Raw genomic sequence first — 14,493 nt, forward strand, 5'->3', positions numbered from 1 at the left:
GCAGATTACAGTCAAGGTTATTTAGTGCACACACACACTCTTGTTTACAGAGAAAATACTCCCACTCTTGCTTTGAATACAGCCAATAACACTGCAGTGTGTTATATATGAAATGTATATAAAAGTCACACATCTTAAATAATGCTTTTTTAATAATAGGGAACTTTCAGACTGTATACAGTAACATGAAAAAAATACCTCTTAAACCTGACCTGGCCCAAATGTGGGCCAACACTACGCAATTACAAAGCATGGCCAAGCCTGGCTGAGACACATAGAACTTAGTTTTATTTTAGGTTCAGAACATTAAAAAAACACAGCAGCCAGCAGTTTCAATTAGTATGTCCGCTGAGGGTCAGTTAAACTTGGGGTGCTACTTTAATGTGCAGTGACTGGGGCAGAGTGGTAGGTCTTGGATACATAGACTAACATTAACTAGAGAAAAAGAGTTTGTTACATCATTGAGAAATTGGAGGTGTGCAACCTCTTGCCTGCAGCTCTTCATTTAACAGCTCACTGTAGCTGCTTCCGACTGTTCCTTTCCTCCCTGCAATATTTCTAACTAGTCACTGTCATCATATGCAGAAAATGACTGCTGTCTCATTTTGTAGAAGCATTTTCGATGAATGATAGCAGTAGTGCTATTCTTACTGCCAAACACATTGCATTTCCATTAACCACTTGATAATAAAAGTCAATTTGTGTTTTGCCAGTTAAACGATTTTAATGTTTCACTGTGGCATGCCTAATGGTGTGGTGATTAATAAATACACTCTTGCCAGTCACATCTTGTTGCTCTGGAACGCAGTGGCACAACATAAACACGCAACACCAAATATCTGCTGCCAGAGGCAGATGGTGTGTTTTTCTTTTTGACAGCTTCAATCTGATGCTATTTGAGTTGTAATTCTACTGTCACATCATGTTGTAAAATGTGACACAGTAGCGTTGACAGTGTTACCCATAACAAGGAAGAAACATGAAACACCACTTTTGTTATAAATAAATGGAAAGGGGGCAGTGACACACAGGACTGGTGAGTCCACTGTAATCTGACATTAACAACAGAATACTGAGTTATAATCAACCTCTGATGTATGTAGAAGTGTGTGTGGTTTTTCTGTAGCAGTGTGGTGTCATTAGCACATAGTTTGATAAAGACAGTGTGTGAGGCGTCAGCGGCTTAGTGGTAGAGCAGGCGCCCCATGTACGAGGCTGTTGTCGCAGCGGCCCGGGTTTGAATCCAGCCTGTGGCCCTTTGCTGCATGTCAACACATTGAACATTAATTTTTGATACCAGTTTAAACACATGTACTGGCTGGAGAGTGATTCATTAAAATAGTTTAATTACATTACAAGCAGTATTTAGTTATTGCTTTGCATTTGCTCCAAGTATTTAGTTTTTTTTTCTTGTTGATAAGTGGCAGCACAGTGATGCTGCTTCAGAATCTGAAATGGTTCTGAGATGTCTGTTCTTAATGGTGTTAAGACCCTTTTTCCACCAGAATACCAACTTCTTGTTTCACACACCCACCTGTGTGTGCCCCTCCTCCCACCTGTGCATTGTGCACTCTCCTTAACAACAAAATGCCACACACCTGGATAACAGTGTATTAAACCTGATGTAATTGTGCAGCTGTTAAACCTGTTTGGGCTTTGAAGACTTTTTGGTTCACGGTATCACTGTATTAATCAGAAAAATAATTTGACAACATTGTGAAAAATATGTTACTGTTTAATTTTCTAAGTTTAGCATCAGAGCTGCAGAACATTGACAGTGGATATTAAAGCTGGTCTTCTGTCTAACCATTCAGTTAACTGCTCCTAACTGCAATTCAAAAACAATAACTGATTATGTTTTAAAATCACTGTACTTGGTTTAACATTAAAAAGGGTATTTCATGTATTGTCTTCTGATGTGCATAATATGTACCTACTGTAGCTTTTGATATTCTTGGGTCCTTGCCAATAGTGCTGTTAAAACTTTTTGTTTGTTCTATCGTGGCACTAGAGCAAAGGGCCTTTTACTATCCTTTTCCTGTCACAGCAGTGTCTCTTCTTACATATTGATTGCTGTGGGTGTAAGTGTTTTTTGGGTTTTTTTAGCTTGTGTTTTGATCAGTTTAAATGAGGGCTGTGAAATGATTCTTTTTTAATAGCGATTAATCACAGAATTTCAAAAGTTAATCATGATTAATTACATTTAACTACATATAAAATTCTATTCTTCTGCATTTCCATACAGTTTTGGAGTCCATATTTACAAGGTGAGGCAAACTTAACTTTTCAAATAAAGTGCTACACTGGTACAACGGTGTGGTCTTTAAACCATGACTTAGAGGTACAAGACAACTTCAAAGTGCTTATGTTAAATACAGTGTTTTCTTGTTGTTGTTCATTTTTTAAAGGATTACACTGTTCCACAGTGAGAAAGTGCAGTTGATCTGATATAATTTTGATCACTCACTGATGTCCATTGATCCCTAGTTAATGTGACAGCTTTCGCAGTATTCAGGAGTTCCAGTTCAGTTGCTTTCTCTGATTCATACAGTATCTCATATAAGTGGAGCAGATGGATGTGAAGACACCTTGCGCTCCTCCACCTTCAGCCTGAGGATGCTCCACAGGTGCACAGGTGAGTTTAGGGCTGGTTACATACTTGGCCAGTTCATCACCATCACCTTCAGCTTCCTCAGCAAGGCTGTTGTCATCTACTAGCAGAGCATGATCGCCCCTCTTCAGAAACTGGGCTGCAAGTTTTCCAACATGATAATGACCCAAAACACACCTAGTAGATGGCAACTGCCTTGCTGAGGAAGCTGAAGGTGAAGATGATGGACTGGCCAAGTATGTATCCAGCCCTAAACTCACCTGTGCACCTGTGGGCCATCCTCAAGCTGAAGGTGGAGGAGCGCAAGGTGTCTTCACATCCATCTGCTCCATGATGTCATCATGGAGGAGTGGGAGAGGATTCCTGAAGCAACCTGTGAGCTCTGGTGAATTCCATGCCCAAAAGGGTTAAGGCAGTGCTAGATAATAATGACTGGCACACAAAATATTGACACTTTAGGCACATGTTCACTGTGGGGTGGACTCACTTATGTTGCCAGCTGTTTACATGTTGATGGCTGTGTTTTGAGTAATTTTCAGAGGAAGGTAAATCTATGCTACTATACAAGCTGTACACTGACTACTTTAAGTTATATCAAAGTGTCATTTCTATAGTGTTGTCCCATGATAAGATATAATAAAATATTTACAAAAATGGGAGGGGTGTACTCACTTATGTGATATACTGTACACGTCCTGTGTGCGTTAAACTATTGTTCTCCCTGACTGTTAGGCTTATTACTGTTCGCATCATGCCAACCTGAGGACGTTCCCTTAATATAAAATATACTTGTACAGTGCTGTGTCTGTGTCACTCTGCAGTTAGACCTCCAAAGCTAGTTGGCAGTGGAGTTTCTGTGAAGTGCTGTAAAGTTTGATTGATTTAAAACACACCTTAAACACACACTTTCAAACACAAGGACACAAATCAGCTTTGTTATAACATGTAGAATTCACAGACAAAAAACTCTTGCTGGGCACATTTTTCCCACAAATGTCTAATGGCCAGTGTTATTAGCACAAGCCTATGGCGTTTTACATGGTGTAAATTAGCCTAGCGACTAGAGGAAGTTTTTCTCATATTATTTCTGTGATGACATCCCCATTTCCCATCATGCCTTGTGCTGTTAAGTTAAGTTTGCTGTTTTATTTTCCAAAACACAAATGTCACTTTTTTCAGTGTTTAATGTGTCTATTCAAAACATGGTGGTTTATTTATGCTGGTTACTGTCATTTTTGTATTAGTTTATAATTTACCCCATTAGTAAGTTGGGTGTACACTACAAGAGGCCAGCTGTATTTTGCTTTTGGGTTTGTGGCATAGGATCATTTGTGTACCATTTGTTAAGCATAATGACAGCAGGTAGGCTCATCACCTGTCTGGCACTGTGTATTAGGTCCTGTTCAATTTTGCTCACTAATTATGCCAACTAGGTTTTTTTTTTTTAAAGTGACAGCGACGGTGATATTATCATTCACAGATCTGGTGTTATCAGAATTTGCTCCAGAGATAGTAGAAGATGAGATAAGAGGGTGTCATTTATAAAATATTAGAAGTGAAATGGGACAAATCTGTGTAGTTTAGTTTAGTTTAGTTTAGTGGTTCAGGATTTGGCCCACTTAAATGCTGTTTTATACAAATGTAACATCCACAAATCAGCTGATTTATAGGATTTCTTTTGTGTTTAGTTCCACTTATTTCTAGGAAACCCATAATCCCACATCATTGTTGCTCAGTCCACAGCTACAACTCTTCAGGTCTGCTGATAATCTGTTTTGTGTGCGTGAGTTTGAGAAGACAGTCTAAACTGGGGATTAAGTCACCAGGCTGGTGCTGGGTGGTTGTCAGAAGCTCAGTGAAGTGTTGAGGAGAATTGAGTGTTTAGAGAGGATTAGTCTGGGGCTTGATGGCAAGGAAGGGGAAGCCCACCACACAATCCCCTTTTCTTTCTTACAGTCATTTAGGGAACAAGGCAGAAAGCCACAGTCACTCGTGCAGCCACAGCATGCAGCCATGCAAGTTAATCTTTAATGTTGGGGACAAGCAACATATTTACACAACAGTTAAAATTACCATTGAATAAATAGAGTTTTGTAACTGTATCCCTGACCAATCTAAGCACTCGATTTTATTAAGGTGTGCTTCACTTCTAAACAAGGCATTCTGAGCCTTCTACACTTGCATTTAGTTGAATCAAACAGCCGCACCACCCAGAATGTGGCTGGAGCAGAGTGACATTTCCCAGTGAACACCCATTATACCATCAAGTACTTCAACAAACATTAATGCTCCAAACAATTACTTGTGTATTTTCTAAGTGTATATACACAAACTGCCAACTTCAGTTTGGCTCAGCTTGCCTGACTCAAGTCTCCTTAAAAGGAAGTGGAGGCTCTGTGTGTGTTGGCTTCCTCTTGATGACATCATCACATACACAGCCCGTGCAGATTGTTATCACAAACTCTTTCCTGTTTATTCACCATGGCTGTGTTTCTTCCAAAGTTTCAGGAACAGTGGGGGGTGGGGCTCGGCAGGGATTGAGTGCAGGTATTACAATTGATCAAATCAGGTACGCTGAGGGTGGGTGTGCACTTTGGTCCTGTTTAGGTCTGATAATAACATGCGTCTTAGGGGACCGATCACATGTGGACAGCTTGTTCCCAACTGGGACAGAATGTGTCTCCTCATGTGTCACAAGTGACCGCTTGTGGTTAAACTCACACTTTGCTCTATATTCAAATAAACATGAACATCATTTCTGTTTGCAACACCAAATGCGTTGTCCTTGTTCTTTCATGAATTAACTGGGAAAAGTCTGAACTGAAGTTTAACTGACCCACTGATAGGAGAGTGGCTCCAGGGACGGTCCATCAGCGCTGAGTGGGTCTGCTCCATTTCAGTGTGCTGGTGAACCACTTAACGTGTAAGAGTGAGGGCCTGGAAAGGTGTTAAAATGGAGTGTAATCTGTCAGTCGGGAGCAGCAACTACATAATTATCAGCTGATTAAACAACAAACAATGTTGGCCAACAGGGCAAAAGCCATGGTAGTTTCTGCTAGTTGACAAATAATTGCCTGCATGACAGTGATGTTCACAATATTATATTATGTAAGCCTGAATGACATTCATCATTTCTCTATCTTATCAGACACCCTTGACTGGTTTGTGTTTGTATGAGCCATGTGGTCATGATGATGTAAATGTCGCTCTAGCTGCTGAATTTAAGGGGTAAATTAACTTTAAGGTGGTGTGCAGACTCCGCCTACTCCCCGCACTATAGGTGTACGCTGGCGTGCTAACAGTGCAGACTCAGTCTCACCTGAGAAACAGCAACAGTGAGTTAATATCCAGCAGGGGTCAGATAAGCATAGATGTGAGGCCATCCGTTAATGTGGCCCGGGACAAATGAGTGTTCACACTGCTGAAAAAATGTGGCCATATAATAGACCACCTATAAATGTGCTCCAAAGCGATCTGACCTCAAGATGCATTAAGGATACATTGGGTGCACTCACACCTGTACTTGCAGCTGTCCACTTATGATCTGATCACCCAAGTCATATGTTAATTTCTGGGTTAACAGGCCTTTGATGGCAAAGCAGATTGACCAAGCAGTAATGATGCTACAGGCAAGTAGGACCAAAGCAAGACAACTGGTCAAACACTATAAATAGATCATGAAATATTATTGTTTATTTATTTTCTGCGTATTAGTCCTCAAAATATTAAAGTTTGAGGACTGGACACTCTCAAATGATGAATTTATTCATGCTGGTGTAAACATTCTTTCTTTAGTTTGAATTAAAGAGTTCAGATCTCTTTCAAATTGGCTGCATTTACCTTGCTGCTGTGTAGTATTGGATTTGTTTGTATTACATTGTTTTCTTTTGTTTTTCTTGTCTGTAATATAAGTTCCTCCTCATTTCACCTCCCCTTACCCTCAGGTCTTTGGCTTCTCAGCTTGGGGGGTGCATTTGAGAAGCAACAATTTAGATCAAGTGCAGGCACTATGATACCACTCCTTACTGCAAGGCAACACGTTTTACAGTAATATTGACATTGCCAGATTGAGTCAATTAAAGAGCTTGAGAATTATTTATTTTCTTACACAGTTCAAGACAAGCTGAAGGCAAGTTAGATTTAAGACTTTTTTTAAATGCCACTGAATGAAATTCACCAATTTCACAACTTATTGAAGAAAAAAACATGACATTGTGACTGTTGTTTGTTCTGCTGTCCTGATCTGTGTGACGTTAATGCAAGAGGCATTTGGTCAGTTACTTAAGAAACAAAGATGTTACCAAATATTTTGAAATTTTACAATGAAACAAAAGAAACTATTTATAAAATCCTACTTCCTATGTCTAAGCATTTTAAAGACTTCTGGAACATAATAAATTTAAGACATTCTGATACCAATTAAGGCCTTATTTTTAGATTAATGAATTCAGTGCCTTTTAAGACTTTTTTTTTCAAGAATCGCAGAAACCCTACTCTTAAATGTCTATAATTACGTGCCATAAGACAGAAATACATCACCTGTGACTGACAGCATACACACATGATGATACCAATTCTCTCTTTTAGTTAATTACATTACATAATGTGCATTTGGTTACTTTTGTGACTTCAGTAGTTCAAACTGAGGATGTCAGTTTCAATTTTGATTTCGATATCCTAACACCCGTTAACCTTTAACTGACTGACTCACTGATTAATTTTCAAGAAAACAAAATGACATGAAATACGAGACGCCTTTCCTTTTAGTCTGGTGCTCCTTAAAGTCATGTGGAAACAGAGCTAACCAAAGTTAACAATGCTAAACGGGGGTTTTGGCTCAAAATTGAGCTGCTTAATTACCGGGATGACCAGGGGGACGACAAGGAGAATGGGCCAAATGTCTCCACAGCACATTTTCTGACCTCATCACATATCGCCACTTGGTCAGGGACTTTCCATGTTGACATGTGACCTGCAAGGAAGCCTGGGGGCATCTGTTTTTGATGTTCAGGGACACTGTGTCAACTTCTGTCTGTTACATGCATTATGTGTTTTCAAGATACACTTCTGTTTTTAAAGGAAATGTACAGTTTGCATACACTCTCTTTCAAAATAAATGCACTATGCCGGTACAGTACTGTGAATTGACGTTTTTTCCCTTCTACAACAAACGCATCTGGTTACGTTTAGCCAACATACACAAATGGTTAGGTTTGCAAAAAGATAAAATGGCTTTACATTCATACGAAAAATGAACACTGGCCTCACCACCCCTCCCGCCTGCCATAATTGGACCTTTCGCCTTTTACGTTATTGTCTGGCTATGTTCCCCCCAACGCCATTGGGCGCCATTACACACTGACAGTGCCTGGCTGTGTACTATGCCAATTTGAAAGGACTGCTTTTTTAATTGGTGTCTGATGTGGAAGTTACTGCCCAAGCGCTGGTATTCAGCAAATTCAGAATGAAGTTCCACAGCAACGCTGTTGGGTCGGGATGGCTTGGGATGGGTGGTATGCAGTGCAGTAAACTGAAGAGTAGAAAAATTAACCTCTAGACCTACGTGTAACCAGTCAAAAATACTCTTGGCAGTTGATCCTAAAACCTGGAAATGAGATAACATTTTACCGCTCATGGTTCCCTCATCTCAAAGTCAGTGGGTTTTTTGAATTGGTATTTGGTTAGATGCCTGAAGTGAGGTCCATGGTTAACACAAGCTTAAGAGACTTACATTTTGTTCTAAGACATAAAATATGTCAGTAAATGACCCACTCATGAATTTTGAAGCTTCTGTGTGTCTTAAAAAAGGTGGTTGCTAATGAGTAGCTAAATTAAACTACATAACGTCAAAATGCCGAGCCGTGCCGAACACAGACTTACAGTCTTGTTATGGTGGTTACATCATTAGGTCATGTGATGGTAGTGTAAGCTGCTTATAGCCTAACGTTAGCTTTTTACTTCTGGCAATTGCATTAAGGCTTCAATAATCATGAAAATGGTGTTCATTAGTCAAGATTATCATGCTGAAGAAAACATAAGTATCACAAATGTTTGTTTGCCAAATATCTTATTTTTGGCAATAATCCAAAATCCAGTGGAAAAATGCTATAGACTTTTTGTTAAAGGAATCAGGGTGATGCTAACTTTTGCGTTAGCCTACAGAAAACATCATCCCTGGAGCATTCTATTGACGCGTTCATTCTATCACTGTGGGGCCCGAACAGAAAAGAGCTTTGACTATGATAAGCGCTCACAAGGTCATGTGAGGAGTTGCTCCTTTCACCGTCCTGGAGGACAGTAGCAGAGTAGTGAACTAGATGTGACGTGAATGAAGAAGAGGATTGGTGTAGGAAATATAGAGTGGTGTAAAAAAAATAATGGATGTAGCTACCATGATGTCACCTATTTTGAGGCCCCAAATCGGCATTTCAGCTGTCACCATCTTTAGGTTTTTGGAGACAGACGTTACCATGTTTGGGCAAGATACTGGCGCTGTGGAGTGTTGAGGGGTGGATCATACTGAAAATCAGAGGACACTATCAGCAGACAGCCTGTCACTCAAAGCAGCCCACCCTTAATTATGTGCAACTCTAAGCCTTAATAAAATGTAAACAGGTGTCCTAAATAGAAATTTAGCCCCCGCACAGTTGTCATGGATGGGGTAATTGACTATAGATACCAAAACTGTTTTTTGTACCAAGCTTTAAACATGTTTATTTCTGTTGTTAAGTTAGCCATTTTAACATGGAGCCAGCCCCAAGTGGCCATTAAAGGAACTGCAGTTTTTGGCATTTCCGCCCTGGCTTCATTTTTCAGCCCTGGAGGTTACCACTTTGTAGAGATTTGTCTCTGTTGAAATATAGTAATAGCTGGAGTACTCTCTGTGACAGGTAAAAATAAACTTAATGTGTGAAATCGGTGGATCCCTGAAGTCACAGCTTGTTACAGTCTCCCTTTAATAACCCTGCCAGTAGTAGACACATAACCCTCCCCTTCTTGGGTGTCACTGCCCAGAGGCAAGGAGTAAACACTATGTGTTTTACAGTGTGTTATACAATGAATGTAGCATGAAGAAATAAATCATCTTTTGGAAATAAACATGTCACAGAAATTCCTCTCTGCAACTGATCTCCTGTTATTCTCCAAACTCACACAGCTGCATTGTGTAATTTCCTTTGAGGTATTGCTTACTCCCATCATGCGTTAGTAGCAGTGAGAGTTGCAACATAAACTGTTGCTGCCTGAAGCACCATGGTCAGGCTACAAGAAGCCTCCTATTACTCCCACAAGGAAAAACAAAGAGGGCCCCACAGTGTGTAACCAATTGGAAACATGTGGGCAACATCAACCAAAATATCTCAAATGAAGGTCATTTACAGTGCGTCACAGTCTTTTTGTAGTAAGACCCACAGCTTCTTGAGAGGAATGCTTGAGGATTTTCTGGTTTTCATAATTTACTGTCTTGATTAGGAATAATATTACTGTGGGCATGAGACACTTTGTTGGTACTTCCATGCATGAGTCTCAGGAAAATGTTAAGCTATGGGAAAAACAGTTTCCCTGACACTATAATGTGGTTTTCATGGTTTCATGGCATTTCTTTGCTGTTCCTGCTACCGCCCTTGTTTTATTTTTAGAAATCACTGAAGCATACTATTTGTTTTATTCCTGACATGACGTTGCCTGCACAGTTGCTAACCAGTTTCTTTGCTGTGCTGAGAGCTCTACAGCTGTTACATGTGTTTGTGGTACAGCCTGAGGTTTAGTTGCATGGCCAGGAGAATAGAGGCAGGCTGGAGTTTTTCCTTGAGTAACCAGCTGTTCAAGGTGTTTCATGACAACCCAATCACAAGAGAAAATAAAGGTCACCTCACTAGTTTCTTTCAACGGTCTTCATCATTGGATGGAGATTGTTTTAGAGAAAGCTCGAAGTGTACTTTGAATTGTTTTCTTAAACTAGTTTTTCCCCAAGAATGAACATATCACTGATGCAATGTTAGTGTCACTACAACTTCTGAGTTGGACCCATCTCCCTGACAACTGAACAAACTCCACCCACTGATAACGACCCTGTGACACAGAAATGGACCTTGAGTTGGGATTGTGCTGTTAACCTACAATTTCTAAAATCTTGAAACTTGAAATTGAACTTTGGTGCTGAGATTGAGTGGTGATTTCCAACAAGGAAAGTAAAAATTAAAAAAAAAAAAATATTAGATTAATATCTTCATGAAATGTCAACATTGGTATTTGCCTCCAAGATCCAGTTGATCTCTTATTTGACTGTTTCAATATCAATCTAATAAATGAATAGAAAACTTTATAGTGCTATTGAGCTGCACTAATCTTCAGCGCTATTAAAGGTCTGAATATAGGCTGTTGACATTAGTTGTGTGTTTAATAACTTCCCACAGACTGAATAAACATTGTTTTTATGCAGTTTTTGTTATTACTTATTATATTTTTGTACAGTAGTTTTTCATGGTTTGTAGTTTTCTCTGTCAGCATATGTTGAGTCAGTAATTGCAGGAGTTGTAATGGTTTGGAAACACAGGCTTAATTGATCCATTTCTGCTCCTTGTGAGAAAAAGACGTGTGTTCAGTTGACTCATGTCTGTGGCTATAGTGTGAACTGAGCGTGTTAGCAGCCACTCCCTTTTACCAGACATCTGGGAGGTTTATAAGGTTTTGCAAAGAGGAAACAAGCTTTTCTTTTCCATTTAGTCATCATAACCTTCCACTGGATAACAGGCAAACTGTGTGAATCCACTTAACGGTCCCACCTCATTTTAAATGCAGTCAAACCTTCAGTTGGGCAGAAATAGTTGTTGAGCAGTTATTTCTGTGTGCTGTCTTTGTCCAGACTGTCAGCGCTCATGGTCATTAAAATACCCGTCCATTTTGGTTGCTGAAGGCTGGCATTCAGGGCGTGGGAATTGAGACAGAGTTACACCAGACTGGCATTTAGTTTTGGTGGCACTTGAAGACAGGATGCCTTTAGAGATTGTCAGTAGACACAAAGGGATTAGGTTGACAGAGGCCAGGCCACTAGGTCTGACCTCTGCAGTTACCTCAATATGTCACACACACTATTAAATTAAAACTACTAAGTGTAGAATTTTTATATAATTGAAAAAAATGCTTCACCCACAAAATCACCATTTAACATTGAATTCATAAAGAAAACAGTTTTTCCATCATGCCTCCACGTTGAACGGAGAATCCAATAAATGGGATCCTCATGAATTGAAGTAGACTTGCACCAATTACAATTTTCTGGGCCCATACCCATTTCCGATTTTCAGAGTGTTTGGATGGTCAATTCCGATTTTGGTCGATTTGGATTTCATTTTTTTCAAACCACTTTACAGCACACAAGATATTGCAATATTCTCTATCTTTGCTTTAATAGAGCATTTTAACCAAGATACAACCAGCTTTTCAATAATCATCTCAAACAAACAAACAAACAAACAAAAATAGTGACATGTTTCTTAACCTGTTAAGAAACATTTTCCTTTTTGCTCAAACATAACTTCAGGCACAGTATTAAAATAACTAAAAAGAGGCATACACAAATAAAAACATGGATAAATAAAATAATCATTCTTGGTATAGAGCATTTGTGGGTAATTTCTTGAATAGACCAAAAAGTAAAAATACCTCTTGTGGAAAATTCACACAGGTCTTCAGGACGTGCCAGCCAGTGAGCGCGCAGACACGTGCATCTTCGGCATGCGGACACGCGCCTCGTCAGTTTCAAGTGGCACAGTGCAGCAGTGAGAGCTCCACAGTTTTGTTTAACACGGACAATCAACATCTTTCTCCTTCTCTCTTTTGATGTGTGCGCGTGAATGATTAAGGTGAGAAGGCGCCAATGTTTCACTTCCTCACATCGCCCAAGCCGTGAGTTGCAAATGTGCGTGTGCAGCTGATGTTAAACAACGTCAATCATGCGGCGTGGCGGAAATTTGACCGGCGTTTTAAATCGGCATAGTTAAGACTGACCGGCCGGTCGCAGGTCATGGCCAATCACATGAAAACCGGCCCGATTCCAAGCATTGCCAATAAATCGGTGCAAGTCTAAATCGAAGTAATCAAGGTCCACATTTCACAGCAGAAAAACTATATCGTATACTTATTACAAGCTCTCACACAACTTATGTAGTATAATCCAAGTCTCATTTATCCAGTTGCATACAGTTGTTCCTTAAAACATGCGTTTTCACTAAAACATTACAATATAACACATTTTCACCCATGAGTAGTGCACCCTGAGCACGCCTAAGCATGCGCGTGCATTTGAACCTGGCTCAAATGCACGCGCAAGCCCGGGCACACTACTCGTCCATGTGTTAGACTTTGTACTGAAATGTTTGAAATCCTAACTTTTTAGTGAAAATGCATGTGTTTTGGAAGTACTGAGCATATGAGACTTGGATTATACTGCATAAGTTGTGTGAGAGTTTGTAAACGAATGTTTTGAAACAGTTTTGCTGTTGTAATATGGGAACCCTAATTCATTAAGTCGTAAAGAATGTTTGCCTTTTTTTAGATTCTCTGTTCACTGTGGAGGCATGCAAGAAAAACAAAGTTTTCTTTTACAGAATTCTACATAGCACGGGCTGATATACAAAAGATCATTTTGCGGGTTAAGTGCCTGCCAAATAATTCTGATGAAATAAGGTTTTGTTTGCAGCAAACTGGAGGATTTCAAATTCTTCATATAGTAACGTAAGAAAGAGTGACACTATAGTGTATGTTACGTGTTACGTATGTAAAATAAAATGTGCCCTGTCATTTGGGCTTCATAGAGAAGCTCTTGCTTGATAAAATTGCAAGTCATGGCTCAGAGGAAGGAGAACATAACCAACTTTACAGAGTATGTTTGAAATTAGCCTTGCCCTAAACTCTTATCTTTTTTTTCTTCTTTTGTCAGCATTTAAAGCATTTCAAAGGTTTTGTCAGATCTTGTTAGAGCATTCATTTTTGTAATGAACTAGCTCATTTGCTCTCAGGAGGACATTGACCCTGTTGAAATTGTGCTGAATTAGAGCAGTTCTGATAGAACCAGAGACCATGTAGGTCGTTATAAATAGCTGTAAAGGAGGAGGGAAAAGATGTGGGAATCTGTCTTTTGGCCTATTTAGATGCATCTCTCTGACTACAGGCAGCTACAACATACACCCATAGATACAACATGTGTGGACACTCAGATGATCCAGGATTTCACTCACTTACAGGGACTGACATAATGGTGTATTTTGATAACTGCAGGAAGGTACTTTTTTGAAATAATTATTATATAATAAACAGCAGGCTGATTTTTGCAGTGACATAATGTATGGACAGTATTTGTGTTGGCGTTTGTTTTATAGTAAACCAGGTGAATGGAGTTTGACAAGTCAAGGCAACTCAGGTGGTGTCCGGTACGGTAAGTGATCAACCCTGGGAAAAAAAGCTGACTCAACACTTTGTTGTTGACAGATTGTTGCACATTTTTAGCTTAGCATATACAAGATAAATGGCTCATATTGCTGCTAACGGTTATTTTTTACATGATTGAATGATAGCATTGGTCTTCATGTGTGCAGATTACCGTTGTTGTCTACTTACACAGTGTTCTTGTAAAAGAAGTAACTGTTTGTACAAGTCTTGTTTTCAGAGAAACCAGTTGGTTTCTTTCTAGCAAGCCTGTTTTTTAAATAGTCGGGAGTTTAATAATTCTCTCAAGAAATATGACCCCAAGTGAGTGAGCTTTTAATCATACATAGCACTCCCACCCAGTAAAAAGGAAATCAGCCACACCTCTCAGTTTCAAGAGGGTTTTGCAGAACTGCTACACTCAGACATTTACTGTGATGAAATTACCAGTACGAAGC

At 39.5% G+C, this 14,493-nt stretch overlaps 1 protein-coding gene across 13 annotated transcripts in view; it reads left to right on the plus strand.

The window, feature by feature from the left end:
• lrrfip1a (leucine rich repeat (in FLII) interacting protein 1a) overlaps positions 1-14,493 on the plus strand; it is a 65,518-nt gene that overhangs the window by 7,273 nt on the left and 43,752 nt on the right. The window lies entirely within an intron of this gene.

Source organism: Epinephelus fuscoguttatus, linkage group LG13 (assembly GCF_011397635.1).
Source record: "Epinephelus fuscoguttatus linkage group LG13, E.fuscoguttatus.final_Chr_v1".
In the NCBI taxonomy this organism is placed as follows: Eukaryota; Metazoa; Chordata; class Actinopteri; order Perciformes; family Serranidae; genus Epinephelus; species Epinephelus fuscoguttatus.